Source organism: Schistocerca piceifrons, chromosome 11, assembly GCF_021461385.2.
Source record: "Schistocerca piceifrons isolate TAMUIC-IGC-003096 chromosome 11, iqSchPice1.1, whole genome shotgun sequence".
NCBI classification, from domain to species: domain Eukaryota; kingdom Metazoa; phylum Arthropoda; class Insecta; order Orthoptera; family Acrididae; genus Schistocerca; species Schistocerca piceifrons.
This window is the reverse complement of record NC_060148.1, coordinates 123,190,442-123,206,189: the sequence shown is the minus strand read 5'-3', so window position 1 is coordinate 123,206,189 and position 15,748 is coordinate 123,190,442. Positions and strand designations below refer to the sequence as shown.

The 15,748-nt window shown below is 39.1% G+C and overlaps 1 long non-coding RNA gene across 1 annotated transcript; it reads right to left on the bottom strand.

Moving 5' to 3' along the window:
• Positions 1 to 2,804: 2,804 nt before the first annotated feature.
• On the bottom strand, positions 2,805 to 14,810 carry LOC124720500. The gene is made up of 3 exons (XR_007006177.1): positions 14,570 to 14,810; positions 9,235 to 9,303; positions 2,805 to 2,872 (listed from the first exon to the last, which is right to left on the bottom strand). It is a non-coding gene; the product is annotated as an uncharacterized LOC124720500 (long non-coding RNA).
• Positions 14,811 to 15,748: the final 938 nt, after the last annotated feature.

The window sequence follows — 15,748 nt, the reverse complement described above, 5'->3', positions numbered from 1 at the left end:
CTTGAATACCAGCAAGAACAATGATTTGCACAGTGGAACTGCCAACAGGGTTGGAGCCTGCAAAACCAGCACAGGTCCCATTCGTGTATTGCTGGTGGAAGCTGTCAACTGACAACTAATTTATATACAATAATATAATGTTGTGAAAAAGTTCGCATATTACAAATATGCACCAATGAGAGGCTAAAATGACAATATAACACTCTTCTCTCCCTGCACGAGAATCGCAAATTGTGTGGGCATACGGGATGTGACTACACGATATATAGAAGTCTGGATCAGTCCTGGGGGAACATTCAGATCGCCGAAGCAGTTAAGGTGAACGTTCGTAACGTGTGGAAAATTTGAGTTCGAGTCTCGGTCCAGCACAAACGTTCGTGTGTAACAAAATGCTGACATCGATGCAGATATGAAATAAGTAGATTTATTTCATAATGTTCATCCACAGCTTTTAGGCATGCGTGTCTGAAGAGCATTATATTGTGACGATGCAGACACTGTATAAACACAGACATTTTATGATATTTCAGTGCCTGTGTTGTTAAAAGTATGATGCAATGTTCCTTTGGACATACATGCATGCCCAAAAGAACAAGCACTGTGCTGACCACAGCCCACATGGAATACACAAAACGTATTAGGAGTTTCAAATACGGACAACCATCAGCTGTATAATGGAATGAAAACAACTAAAATTTGTGCCATACTGGAACTCGAACCTAGGTTTCCTGCTTTACACAAGCGGTCACCTTAACTGTTTTGGCTATCTGTGCACAACTCTTGGCCAGGCCCAAACTTCTATATGTACCCCACGTACTGAAATTTCTCTCTCTCTCTCTCTCTCTCTCTCTCTCTCTTTTGGCATAATTTGCATCTATTTTTGTTGATTTCATATTTCTTTTAATGATTAGATGCACCTACCTCAAATGTTGTCACGTGAGTGAAAATACACAAAGCCTTATTTCTTTGAAACTGACTGCTACAGAAAGGTGCTGATTGGGAACTTTGTGACAGTAATGTTTACTTTTGCAAAAACTTCCAAAACCTTTTTCTTCCAAACTAGCCTTTGTTTTCTTCATTTGGCTATATTTAAGAATTTAAAAATGATTGTTCTGTTGAAAAGCCACAGCTTGTTCCTGACAGTGAGCTGAATGCGTCTCTAATTTAAGGTGTTTCTGGACATTATCACTCTTTTCTACACAATTCAATGATAACAAAATCTACAAACTATTAATTTCTATCTTTTGTGGGCATTCGTACATGTGCAACCCATGCTTTACAATGCTACAAACAGAACAGACAAGGCAGTTAGCATAGAAGCAGAACTGAACATATCATAACGCTATGTTAACTTTACGAGAAGAATTTTGGCACATAGTGCAGACACTACAGGCTACAGTGGCAGATGACAACAAGCATAAACAAACTAGAATTTTGACTGCCAGAGGGAAGAAGAGTGGTGTGCAGAAACAAACCCCGCCTCCCTTTCACATGGCAACAGCCAACAGTATTGTCAAAGGGATCACCCATCTCTTCTAACGTTGTAAGGTTCGTAATCGAAATCCGTAACGGATCAGGATTAGTAGCTTCACTTATTTCAAAATCAGAAAACGATAAGCAACACGTGACACAAAATATTTGGGGGAAAGCTACAGCTCAACTGCTCGCTGATGTTGGCGGACTATTGTTAACGACTCAGTGCAGGCCTAATATCTAGCAGTATTCGATACAACCACTGCTCAAAACATACTCCACCTAATTTGACACTTTAGAAATGTCCACATTAAACCATATTTTGGGCTTTTTTAACAAACAAATGTACACATTTCTTTGTTATAAAATACTTGGTCCCACAGCTGAGTACTACATTGTATTACACAGCACGTATCTTAAATAGACCATTCAACCGCCCACAACTGGCCTGGCATCAGATCATTTAGTGCACTGATATGTCGTTGCATTTGTACACTTTCATTTTGCAGAAAGGTTCTTATACACATTACCTTTACAAATTGGCCTTCACCAGAAGATGCACAATACCATTAACCAAAAACTGGTTACATTTTCAATATTTTTATGCAGGAATCAAGCTATTTCAAATTATCTCTGATAAAATAGTTCATCTGGATACAATTTACTACAAAATAGCATCTAAAACGTAATTTTGCATTTTGAAGCGGAAACGTAAATTTTTCCAATCCCTATAAATTAAGTGCAAGAGTGCAGGTTGAGGCGCACAGATGACGACATATGGAAGTGTTTCTTGTCATGACTCCTGTACGGATAGCCAAAGTGGTTATGGCGACCTAACACATAAACCGGGAGATCTGGGTTTGAGTCCCAGAGATCCGGGTTTGAGTTCCAGTCCAGCACGAATTTTCTGCCATCTGATTTCTCCTGAAACTGCTGCTATTGCTGGTTGTGTCCTTTTCCAGTAACTGAGCAACGACAGTCTTTTTATCTGTTTACACATCTACAGTACTTGACTTGCCTGTCCCTGAACCACATGCACATCATCATCAAGTCCTCCAGCATTTAACAATAATTTTCTAGTTATGTGAAATCACTGTACACAACTGTATCATTTGCAAAGAGTCCCTTAGAAATATCTACCTAATCTGTGTGTGTATACACAGTACAATTGTGGCTTATTATAATGCATATTCTCCAGTTTGACTTTCAACTATAGTATATAAGAAATTTTATGTATATGCATTTTCTACTACTGGTAAATGAAATACAATTAGGAGTTATCTTATTACTTCAGTGTGTAACTGACAGTCAGTATTTCATGAATACTTACACCTTACTCTTCTTTGATGAATATCTGGACCGGTGAGAGTGTGGCTGCTTCATCCACTTGGTCATTTATCTGCAAGTGGAAAACAAATTAGTCAATGATCTTAATAAAAAAAACAACACAAGGAACTTTTATACAAATTTTAAACGAAAAATAACCAAATACAGCCCACTGAACTTGGAAAATGAAGACAGAAATGGAAATACGTGCAAACAATTTCCAATATTTCCAAAACCATCTCAACTACGAAGAACACAGAAAAGTGGTCTTGAAGAGCTCGACAACCAGCCGTAACTTTGAACCGTCCATCACTGAGGAATTACAGTCATTTCAAATCTCAAAAACCACAAGGTCTCAGAGAGACCAAATCGAGCTGAACTTTGAGGAAAAAATGTCACAGACGCTCACCACAACTTTTTTGAAGAAATATGAATACATGAAAAACCCCTGATGAATGGAAGACGGCCCTCGTCCACCCACTCCATAAGAAAGTGTCCCAAGCTGATCACAACTATGGAGGAATCTCCCCCTAGATATAACATACAAAATACTCTCCACAGTCTTACTAAACAGAGCAAAATCCCTGTTAGACAATTAACTTGAAGTATATGAAATTGGCTTCAGGAAAGGAAGAGCCTGCCCAAAACAAACACTAAACCTCAAAAATTTCATGACATACCAAAAATGAAGAGCAAAATGATATGTTATGACTGTCATTGAGTTTTTAAAATCATGAAACTTAATACACCAGGAATCCCTTATACATACTAAAAGAATTAGCCCTAGATAACAAAAAATATAAATCCAATCAGAGAGACCCCTATCACCACATATTCCAAAGCCAAATTCATGGGAAAACACTAACCCTTTTGAAATAAAAACTGGTATAAGCTAAGGAGATGGAATCCCCCACTGCTAGTTAAGTGCTCCCAAGAAAAACTTGTTGGAGAGACTGGAACACAGAGATAGTGGAATCTGCCTAGGAGCACAAAACAAAAGGCATCAAAGCCAACTATCTATCCTTTGCAGATGATATAACCCTACTAGCTGAGACCTGGGAAATAGCCAAAGAACAGACCTTTGAACAGAAAAAGCAGGTCTCAAGGTCTCAAAACCCTCAAAAAGACCAATGTAACAACAAACACAAAAAAACCACCACAACATTTTAAAGTGGGACAACAAAAAGTAGAGATAATCAAAGAACTCAAATACCTTGCAGAATCCGTCAGCTGGAATGGGCTCGAGAAAAAGGCAATGGAAATTAGAAGTAAAGTTGATCTTGTCTTCTATCTCGCAAAAAACACATACAACAAAAGGTCCCTCTCACAGAATGCAAAAATAAGCATTGCAACAGTGTAGTAGTCAAACCAGAAGCCCTGTATGCAGCTGAAACACCATCACCAACCATGGCCTAGTTGAAAGACGGGAGTAGAAGAAACAAAGGTATTAGAAACGTTTCTTGACCCCAGATTTCACAACAATTAATCCGCACCAAAAATGAAACCCTTTACCCAACTACCGAAAAACTCTCAGACACAATTAGGACAAAAAGAATTCATTTTTATGGATACATCTTCATTCTGAACCAAAATAGATCAACTGAATAAATTATGACTACTTCTGCAGGAAAAAAATGGATTACTGAAATGGAAAAGGACTTCAGATAACTCCAAATCACAAGAGCTATGTTCAAAAATAAATCGGAGAAAAAGAGAGAGGAGGAAAAGAACACAATGGGAGGGGAGGGAGGGAAGGAGAGGGGGGGGTAGGTTCCAAAATCAAATCCTAACGAACATCCACATCTCTGAAGAAGATAGGAAAGCAAGGTCAAAAGAATGAAACAATACTGAGCTGCTAACAGAAAGGCACAAAACATTAAAAAGTGATTAATTTAACATATCGCAAAGTCGGGTGAAACAAAAATAAAAAGAAGACTCTGCCGTTATTATAATGTGTGGTTTCTAAATTTCCTCAATATTAAGTTTGTTGTTGTTGATGATGTAGCCTTCAGTCTAAAGGTTGGTTTGATGCAAATCTCCATGCTAGTCCATGCTGAGCAAGCCTCTTCATCTATGCATGATACTGCAACCTACATCCATTAGAACCTGCTAGCAGTAGCCAAACCTTGGTCATTATCTCCAATTATTAACCCCCCCCCCCAGTTACTTTCCTGTTACCAAACTGGTGATTGCTCAGTATGAGTATTATTAACCATACCCTTCTTTTAGTGAAACTGAGCCACAAAACTCTTTTTTGGCGAATCTGATTAGTTATTCTATCTACCCACCTGATCTACAGCATCATTCCACAGCACCACATTTCAAACGTTTCTATTCTCTTCTTGTCTGAATTGTTTATCAACCATGTTTTATTTCAGTACCGGTCTACACACGAGACAAATATCCTCAGAAATTACTTCCAAACACTTATACTTTTAGTTTGATGTTAACAAATTTCTCTTTTCTCAAAACACTTTTCTTGCTACTAACAGTCTGCATTTTATATTCTCCTTCACTGACCATCATCAGCATTTTGTTGCACAGATAGAAAAACACATTTCATTTCCTAATCTAACTTCCTCAACATCACGATTCATCTACCTTCCACTTACCTTGTTTTACCTTCGATGGTGTTCATCTTACAGCCTCTGTTGAAGACATTACACATCCCACGCCACACTGCTCTTCCAACTAATTTGTCGACTCTGAAGAAATTACAGTGTCTTCGGCAAACCTCAGTTTTTATTTCTTCTTCCTGAACTTTAATTTCATTTAAGAATTCCTCCTTGGTTACCTTTACTGCATGCTCTACGTGCATATTGAAACACATCGAGGATAGGCTACAACCCTGCCTCACTCCATTACCAACCACTATCTCCCTCTCACGTCGTTCAACTCTTTGTGACTGCCGTCTGATTTCTGTAATAGTTGCAGTTACCTGTTTGGTCACTATAATTTATCCCTGTTATCTACAGAATTTCTAAGAGTACATTCCAGTCAACATTGTCAAAAGCATTCCCCGAATCTGCAAATGCTATAAATCCAGGTTTCCCTTTCTTTAACTAATCTTCTAATATAAATCACAGGGTCATTTTTTCCTCACATACCGCTACATTTCTCCACAACCTGCACTTACCTTCCCTGGGATCGGTTTCTAGCAATTTTTCCATTCTTCTGTAAATTATTTGTGACAATATCATGAATTATTAACCAGAACAAATTTTCACTCTGTAGCGGAGTGTATGCCATTAGGAAACTTCCTGAGCCACAGGCTAAACAATGTCTCTGCAACACCCTTTCTTCCAGAAGTGTTAGTCCCACAGGTTTTGAATGAGAAGTTTGGAAGGTAGGAGATATACTGGCAGAGGTAAAGCGCTGAGAATGGCAAAGATCTCTGGTTTGAGCCCTGGTCCAGTGCACAGTTTTGATCTGCCAGGAAGTTTCACGAGTTATTAAACTGATAGTTTGTCTGTCTCGTATATCTTGCACAGCACATGCAATAATTATATAATGGTTGGCGCTCTCAAACATATCAGTAATACTGGACCAATGTTGTCTCAGGGTATATACGCTGGCGAGAATGGGAGGGGAGCGGGGACGGATTTTTTCCCAAATTTCCCAGTTAAAAATAAACTTTCCCTTTGTTAAGTGACAATACACTTTTTCCTTGGCGCTGCCGAACTACTGACAAATCCTTTGAATTGTAAAGGTATTGTATACAAGTGTAGAACTTCCCGATACTTCAGCAAAAAATAACTTGTATATAAAATATAAAATATTTGATGCGCAGCCATCATGTACAGCACATATTTTCAAATTACAAAAGTATAAATACAAATTCCACCAATTAAAGCACGGTATCTTTCGAAGCACCGAAAACGAGATTGCGATGAGCCATTGCAACCAATCATAGCTCAAGTTACAGTACTCCCCAGCCAATGACAGCAGATATTCAGAGCACAGGACTTGCGTTGTAGTCGGCCAATAGCCACATCACTGTTAAGTAGAGCGAATATGCAAATAGGAAAAGTTAATGGTTTAAATTAATATACATTCAGTATAGCTACATGAAAAGATAAGCTATCACCTACAATATACCAGTCATCGGAAGCTTTTTGTCATTTTTTTTTTTTTTTTTTTTTTTAAGGATACGATGGATCCTTTGACAAGCACTCCAACTTTTCCATAGAAAAGCCTATTACATGGAAAATTGCTCAAGATTTCACCTCTAACTACTTTTGAAGGATAATTTTACTCTTTGCCACTGTTATTGTATAATTCGTAATCTATGACAGAAATAAAACAGATATGAAAAACTAAGCTTGTCCTTTTTTAGTGTGTTACCTTTCAAGATATATCAAACACAAATACGCAGATTGGTTGGTTGGTTGGCTGGTTGGTTGATTATGGGGAAGGGACCAAACAGCGAGATCATCAGTCCCATCTGATAGGTGAAGGATGGGGAAGTCGGCCATGCCCTTTTATAAGGAACCATCTCAGCATCTGCCTGAAGCAATTTAGGGAAATCATGGGAAACCTAGCCAATGGCCTTGCTGCAGTAGTAACACCGGTTCCTGTCAGGTCACCGAAGTTAAGTGCTTTCGGGATTGGCTAGTACTCAGATGGGTGACCATCTGGTCTGCCAAGCCCTGTGAGCAAGCGAGGTGCACTCAGCCCTTGTGAGGCAAACTGAGGAGATACTTGATTGAGAAGTAGTGGCTTCCGTCTCGTAAACTGATATACGGCCGGGAGAGCGGTGTGCTGACCACGTGCCCCTCCATATCCGTATCCAGTGACGCCTGTGGGCTGAGGATGACACGGCGGCCGTTCGGTACCATTGAGCCTTCCGAGGCCTGTTCGGAGAGGTTTTTTTTATGGAAAACCTAAATCAGAATGGCCAGACGCAGGCCTGAACTGTCGTCCTGCCGAATGGGAGACCAGTGTGCTAACCACTGTAAGGTGTTACTCGGTCTAATATTCTGGAAATATTTAAATAATGGCATAAATGGCTGGTTTCTAGATTCAAAATTTTTCTAGACAGCTGTCCCTCAAAGTCTTAAGTTTTGAGTGACAGTCAAACGCTCTGTGATTTAAGAAATTAATCACAGATTCTCACATGCGACGTAAGTCATCTTGCATAATAGGAAATTTACTTCGTAAATTACGCTTCTCAAACCACCATCCTCAATATTTTCCCATGACCTGTTATAAAAGTAAACTGTTGTGACATCATACTAATTGAAAGCAGTTTGTTGTTACAAAATATGACACAGTCTTCATCCTAAAGCCTTCAACACATTTTGCTGTTGGCAGACACTTGTGTGTGCAGTTTGTTTTGTAGTAAATAGCGCACTTTCTTTGCAACTAAATTTTATTTTAGCGTTATTCTCTCATTTATGTTTTCTTTCTGCAATATTATCCTGCTGTAGTGGGCCAAAGTAAAATTTTTGTTACGAATATCAGTTCTTACTCGTCAAAATTACAAAAATTTAACTGGAAACTAAAACAATGAAAAATTATCAGAAATCTTAAAGATTCCTGTGTTCTCCCCAGATTTCCCAGTTAGCCTGGGGTATTACACCCTGTGTCTATCCAGCAGCCTTGTTTCAACTTCAGTCTTTCACTGTAGCAGATATGATATGAAACTGCATCCATACAGCTTCTCTGCGATAGCTATAAGGAACAGAAGTAATATTTATTCCATGAGCAAAACTTTCAATACCCAATATTCCATAAATTAGTCTTTATTGTGGACAACCGGTTTTGACAGTTCTGTCATCCTCTGGTCTTCAAAAAAAGTTTGTTATGAAACATGTTCCACTGTGAGCTTGTACCTTATGCCACACTGATTAAAATGCAGGATATTATACATAATATTGTCCAAAAATAAAACCATTTACAGTTAAAAAGCACCTTGTACATATGAGCACGTTTGCATAAGTAGTGCTCGCAGAGGCTTGTTAATTCTTGAAGCACAGCAAAATGCACATCTGTTTATGTTTGCAGAAATGTTCCACACATTGTGGATCCACACCTCAGCCGAAGTATATGGTGCAACTACAGTTTAATGTATACTGTACATTTTAAGACTTAACGAGCCTCTGTGAGTGCTATGTATGTGAACATGCTCGTGTGCACAAGCTGCTTTTTTAACTATAAATGGTTGTGTTTTTGAAAAACCTATGTGCTGGGTTTTATCCATAAGCTACAAATTCACAATGGCACATGTTTCATCACAGAAATTTTTTAAGACCAGAAAACGACAGTTCCAACTGTTGAAACCCACTGTCAACAATACAGACTAACTTCTGAGATCTTTGCTAATGAAAGCTTTTTCCCCCTCACGAAACACAGACTGTGTCAACATGACAGAATTCAGTCAATATTCACATTACTGCAGCGCATACTCGACAATCAATGTTTCAGAATACTTACAAACTGCACTTCTTTGACAAATGTCTGGACTGATGGAAGTGGTACAACTTCATCTCATTGGCCAGGTATCTGAAAGCAGAAAAAAAAGGTCACTCAATTATCTGTCCTCTTTTCTTTATTTCCTCTTTTTTTTCTTTAAATTGGTTTTATTCGTACAGCCATCTTACAAACAGTTTTGTTGTTCTTTTTTTCCCCTTTCTTAAAAAAAATCAACATTACACAATATTATAAGGGCATTTAGATATGAAGTTACAAATTCTCATACACAGTGTTCAGTGGGTACAGTGGATAAGAATGACTGTTGTTATTGTCAAAAGTATGATCATATGGTGTATAAAGTGAAACTTGAGACTGGATTGAGGACTTTTTGGTAGGGAGAACATAGCGTATGATCTCGGATGGAGAGTCATCGTCAGATGTAAAGTAACTTCGGGTATGCCCCAGGGAAGTTTGTAGGGACCCTTGCTATATGTGATGTGCATTAATGACCTTTAAGACAATATTAATATAACAATGGAAATAATCAATTATTGATAATACAATGTAATGCCACCGGCTCTGAAAGCTTGCAAAAGTCAAAGCCTTGTGTGTGTGCGTTCCCCTGCTGCCCCTTGGTGAGTAGGCAATATTAATAGTAACATCAGACTTTTTGCAGATGCTGCAGGTACCTATGTTGGCGTACTGTCTGAAAGAAGCTGCATAAATATTCAGTGACATCTTGACGAGATTTCAAAGAGGTGCAAAGATTGGAAACTTGCTTTAAAGGTTGAGAAGTGTAAAATTTTGCACTTCACAAAATGAAAAGAATGTAGAATCCTACGACTATAACATCAGTGAGTCACTGTTGTGAATCAGTCAGCTCATACAAATACCTGGGTGTAACACTTTGTACGGATATGAAATGGAATGGTCACAAAGGTTCAGTCACGGGCAAAGCAGATGGCAGGATCTTAGGGAAGTTAATCAGTCTACAAAGGAGATTGCTTGCAAATCACTCGTGCAACTGGTTCTAGAATATTGATCAAGTGTGTGGGGTCTATACCAGAAAGGACTAACGAGGGATAATGAATGTGTACAGAGAAGGGCAGCACAAATGGTCACAGATTTGTTTAATCCACGGGAGTGTGTCGCAGAGATACACAAGGAACTGAAATGGCAGACTCTTGAGGATATACATAAACTATCCCAAGAAAATCTATTAAGAATGCTTCAAGAACCAGCTTTAAATGATAACTCTAGGGATATACTACAACCCGCTATGTATTGCTCACACAGGGATCGTGAGGATAAGATTAGAATAATTACTGCATGCACAGAGGCATTCAAACAGCCATTCCTCCCATGCTACTTATGTGAATGGAACAGGAAGAAACCCTAATAACTGATACAATGGGACATGCCCTCTGTCATGCACCTCACAGTGGAATGCAGAGTGTAGATGTTGATGACAAGTACGACACCCAGTAGTCTAATTGGCAGCATTTAGCTGTTGAAATATTCTTCTTATATTGCATAGGTTTCTTCCATCTCATTTAACACTAAAAAACCTGAACTTATAGGACTGAATATTTTAGTTGCTCTGATAAAGGCACTGGCATACATAAGGCAAGGCATATCATTCTCATAACAAGCCAGCTGATTACTCACCACTGCACAGTTATGTGATTCTTGAAGTTTTCCCGGCGGACATAATGTTCCATCATCTTTCGGGCATGCACTCGGGACAGCGACAATTCTTCTTGCGATATTTCGGCTAGAAACCTCCCAGCCATCTTCAAGGCGAGTAGGAGACTGAGTTCATAGTGTTTGCGCGTGCCTATTTATACGGAGAGTTACGTGATACAGAGCTGCTGAGGATTGAAAGCGCATGCTTGGAAACCGCTTATTTCACACCTTCGTTCGGAAAGAATTTCTGCTTCTTCACTTCCGACAGATGTTACCACTTTTAAAGATTAATTATTTATTTACAAGCACTGTGGATTCGCAGCAGCACTATTTTGTTTGCACTCTGCGCTTGTATGTGTATCTTTGCTATATACATCTTATCTATAACTAGCGCAGTAGTGGCGACTTTGATATCTTTGACGCATGCGCTTTCAATCCTCAGCAGCTTTGCATCACGTGACTCTCCGCGTAAATAGGAACGCGAAAACGCTATGAACTGAGTCTCCGACTCGCCTTGAAGATGGCTGGGAGGTTTCTAGCCGAAATATCGCAAGAAGAATTGTCACTGTCCCGAGTGCACGCCCGAAAGATGATGGAACACTGCACAGTTATTTATTTATGCAAGTCCTCTATTAAACAAATTTTGAAAAGTGCCAGTACTGTCTACCAATTATAAAGCAACATATTTTACATGCTCAATGCACTGTAACATGAAACTTGACTATAAACAATATTTTTAGCTTACTCTCTGGGAGAAGAATACATAAATTTTTGGGCAAATTTAAATTTACAGAAGCAACACATTGCTGTCAGGGTCATCAATCTCGACACTGGTCTGATGGACATCTCCATGCTACTTTATCCTGTGCAAGCCTCTTCATCTCATACTAACTACTGCAGCCTACATCTTTCTGAACCTGCTTACTGTATTCCTCTCTTGGTCTCCCTCTACGATTGTTACCCACCACACTTTAGTGATCCCTTGATGTCTCAGAATAAGTCCCCTCAACTGATCCCTTCTTTCAGTCAAATTGTGCCTTTCAGTCAAGTTGTACCACAAACTTCTTTTCTCCCCAACTCTGTCCTGTACCTCATCATTAGTTACATCATTTTCACATCTAATCTTAAGCATTCACGTGTAGCACCACATTTCGAAAACTTCTATTCTTGTCTAAACTGTTAACAGTTCATTTTTCACTGCCTTACTTCTATTCTTGTCTAAACTGTTAACAGTTCATTTTTCACTGCCCTACATGGCTATACTCGAGGCAAATATTTTCAGAAAAGATTTCCTAACTCTTAAATCTGTATCCGATGTCAACAAATTTCTCTTTTTCAGAAAATTCAACAATGGAAAATACAGGATGGGATGTAACAATATTATGAAAAGCAAAGTTGCTACTCACCATATATTAGATATGCTTTATTTACTTGTGACAGTCTTTTTTTGTGCCTATTTGTGACTCAGCATCTCCACTATGTGGTGAGTAGCAACTTTCCTTTTCATAATCTTCTTCAGAAAAGCTTTTCTTGCCATTGCCAGCCAACATTTTATATCCCTTCTACTATGACAGTCTTCAGTCATTTTTCTGCCCAAATAACAAAACTTATCTACTACTTTCAGTGTCCTGTTTCCTAATCTAATTTTCTCACCATCACCTGATTTAATTTGACTACACTTAATTTCCTCACAATTGCCTGATTTAATTTGATCATATTCCACTATCCTTGTTTTGCTTTTGTTGCTGTTCATTGTATATTCTACTCATTTCGTAAGCTCCTCTTCCAAGTACTTTCCTGTTTCTGACAGAATTGCAATCTCATTGACAAAGTTCAAGGTCTTTACTTCTTCTCCTTGGACTTTCATTCCTACTCCCAATTTTTCTATGGTTTTCTTTACTGCTTGTTCAATGTACGGACTAAATAACATCAAGGGTAGGCTACAACATTGTCCCATTCCCTTCCCAACTACTCCTTCCGTTTGATACCTCTTGACTTTTATAATTGCTCTCTGTTTTTCTGTATAAGTTGTAAATAGCCCTTTGCTCCCTGTATTTTATCACCACTACCTTCAGAATTTCAAAGGAAATATTCCAGTCAACACTGTCTAAGTCTACAAATACTATAAATGTATGTCTGACTTTCCTTAACCTATCTTCTAAGATAAGTTATAGGGTCAGTATTGCCTCGTGTGTGCCTACATTTCTCCGAAATCCAAACTGATCCTCCCCAACGTTGGTTTCTACCAGTTTCCCCATTCTACTGCAAATAATTCCTGTTAGTATTTTACAACTATTACTTATTAAATGATATTTTGATAATTTTCACTCCTGTCAGTAGCTACATTCTTTGGAACTGCAATTGTTACATTCTACTTGGAGTCTGAGGTTATTTCGCCTGTTGCATACATCTTGCACTCCAGATAGAGTTTTGTCAGGTGTGGCTCCCCCAAGGCTACCAGTAGTTGGATCTCATCTACTCCCAGGACTTTGTTTCGAATTAGGTCTTTCAGTGCTCTGTCGAATTCTTCTCATAGTATGGTATCTCCCATCTCATCTGATCTACGTAATTTTCTATTTCTGTAATATTGCCTTCAAGTTCACCTCTCTTGTAGAGACCTTATACATACTGCTCCACCTTTCAGCTTTCCCTTCTTTGCTTAGGACTGGTTTTCCATCTGAGGACACACCATATAGTTTTTCAAATAAACCAGCTTCCTCACTTGATTATAGTTTCTTGTTTAACACAGACCCTGTATCAACTAGATGCAGTATAAATGTAGGTTTGCCTGTGCCTCTTTGTGTTTAGGAAGATGAACAATTTCTCAGAAAATACCACAACACAAAAAAAGAAAGATAGAGATAAGCTTCTACATTTCAACACTTCTAGAACATTCTCCATAACTGTAACTAAAAGTGCAATACATCAGCCCCAAATACTAAAAGACAATAATCAGGGTTGCCACGAATTTCCAAGATATTTCCCTGATTTCCGGACAAGTTTTAGCACTTTTCCATGACAAATTTTGAGATCTCAAAGGTACCTTAAGACGTAAGTTGACAATCTGTCTTTGCAGCTATGGTACAATAGAGCAAATGAGGAAATATTTTAAAAATCTAGCAATCAGATTGGGTTTCCTGATGTGAGCAAAAATCTTAAGTACTAACATCAAACTCTTTTGTAATGAACTGTTTTTAGATGGGGAAACCAAGCCAAATAGTATGTGTGTTTCATTCGGCCCACTGATATTATTTTACTTCAATAAAACAAAACACATATTGTGATAAAAATGCATATTTCCTTGGAGTTGCAAGACAGATTTAAAATACCTTCACTGATTTCAGAAATAACCTCAGGAGAAAGCTGGCCTTTTGAAAGAAGTGTATAAGGTGGGAAAGAATTGTGTAAAGCAACACTGCAGGGGACCCCCAATGAAATATCGATTCTACAATGTTCTTTATTGTCGGTTATTACCCACTGTGCTCTATCTATTATTTTACAGGTATTCAGGGATTTTTCTTTCGAGAAATATACAAGCACAAACCGCCACCAACTGGCATAATCTTTTTCTTCTTATTTTCCACACTTTCTAACATATACAGTACTTTTAAGTGCCAAAATTAACTATAACAAGTAAAATGTCTATAAAATGCCACACTGTACAACATACTTATGACGAGACAGTTGTAATTCCTGAAGTCCATCGCCCACGGCCTCTGGCCTGCCGGGGAACACCACAGTCCTGGGCCCACGGATAAACCGTGAAAATCTGCTGCATTACGTCACACACAAACAGACCCAGCCTGCGGGCAGGTCGGTGAGACTAGATCCGACAGGCAGGGCCTGCACCTCAGTGGGAACCAAATGGCTTTAGGTCGGCAGGCCCGATCCGTTACAGATACCCACAGGAGCAGCCTGCACTTTTGACCCACCTCGGAAATCCCGCGCACAGCCAGCACGAACAACAGACAGCTAGTTGAAGAAATGAGACCATGGTGATCAATCCATGCAACAGGTAACTTGCTCAAATACTCTGAGAATCAATAATAATGAGGATAGGTACTACGGTAACTCACCATAAAGATGATTGCTGAGGCTCAGACAGACATGTAGAAAAAACAATCACACTCTCACAACTAAATGTTCATCCTAAGTATTTGTCACAAAATGAGAGAGCGCGCGCGCACACACACACACACACACACACACACTCACTCACTCACTCTCTCTCTCTCTCTCTCTCTCTCTCCACTCAGACACAACTCAGCCACACATAACCTCTGTCTCCGGCCACTGCATCTGCAGTTTCTGAGAATCAGATCCAAATAAACTACTACTCTTGCCTCCTTGGCTCTCTTTGGCAGCTGCTAGGCTAGGGGCAAGAAGTGGTGGCAGCACTGACTGCAAGCTGAGGGGAGTGGTAGGAAGGGAAGAAGCAGTGGGAATGGGGAAGTAAGGAAGCGGCGCACACACTCGGCTGCACCCAGCCGCGATGATGCATAACACCTCAGTAAACAAACCATTTCATTTTCTGAGACAAAATCCAAATATTTCCAGTGTTTTTTTTCATATTTCCCTCATGTGTTTGAAATTCCCTGATATTCCCTGATTTCCATAATCTGTGTCAACCCTGATAATATTGGAATTTTCAAAGATGTTTACCCAGCCCCCCATTTCCGATCCTCCTTGTGGATGGTCATAGTAGCCTCTACACCCATTCACAAACTCACAGCCTGTGAGTTCCCTCCATGCTCTTAAAGCTCACTGAAAAGCGAGTGCTGTTTGTCACGTCCTTTTTAAAAACTTCAGAGAACACAGATAGCATAGGAATGGGTCTAAAATTCCCTAC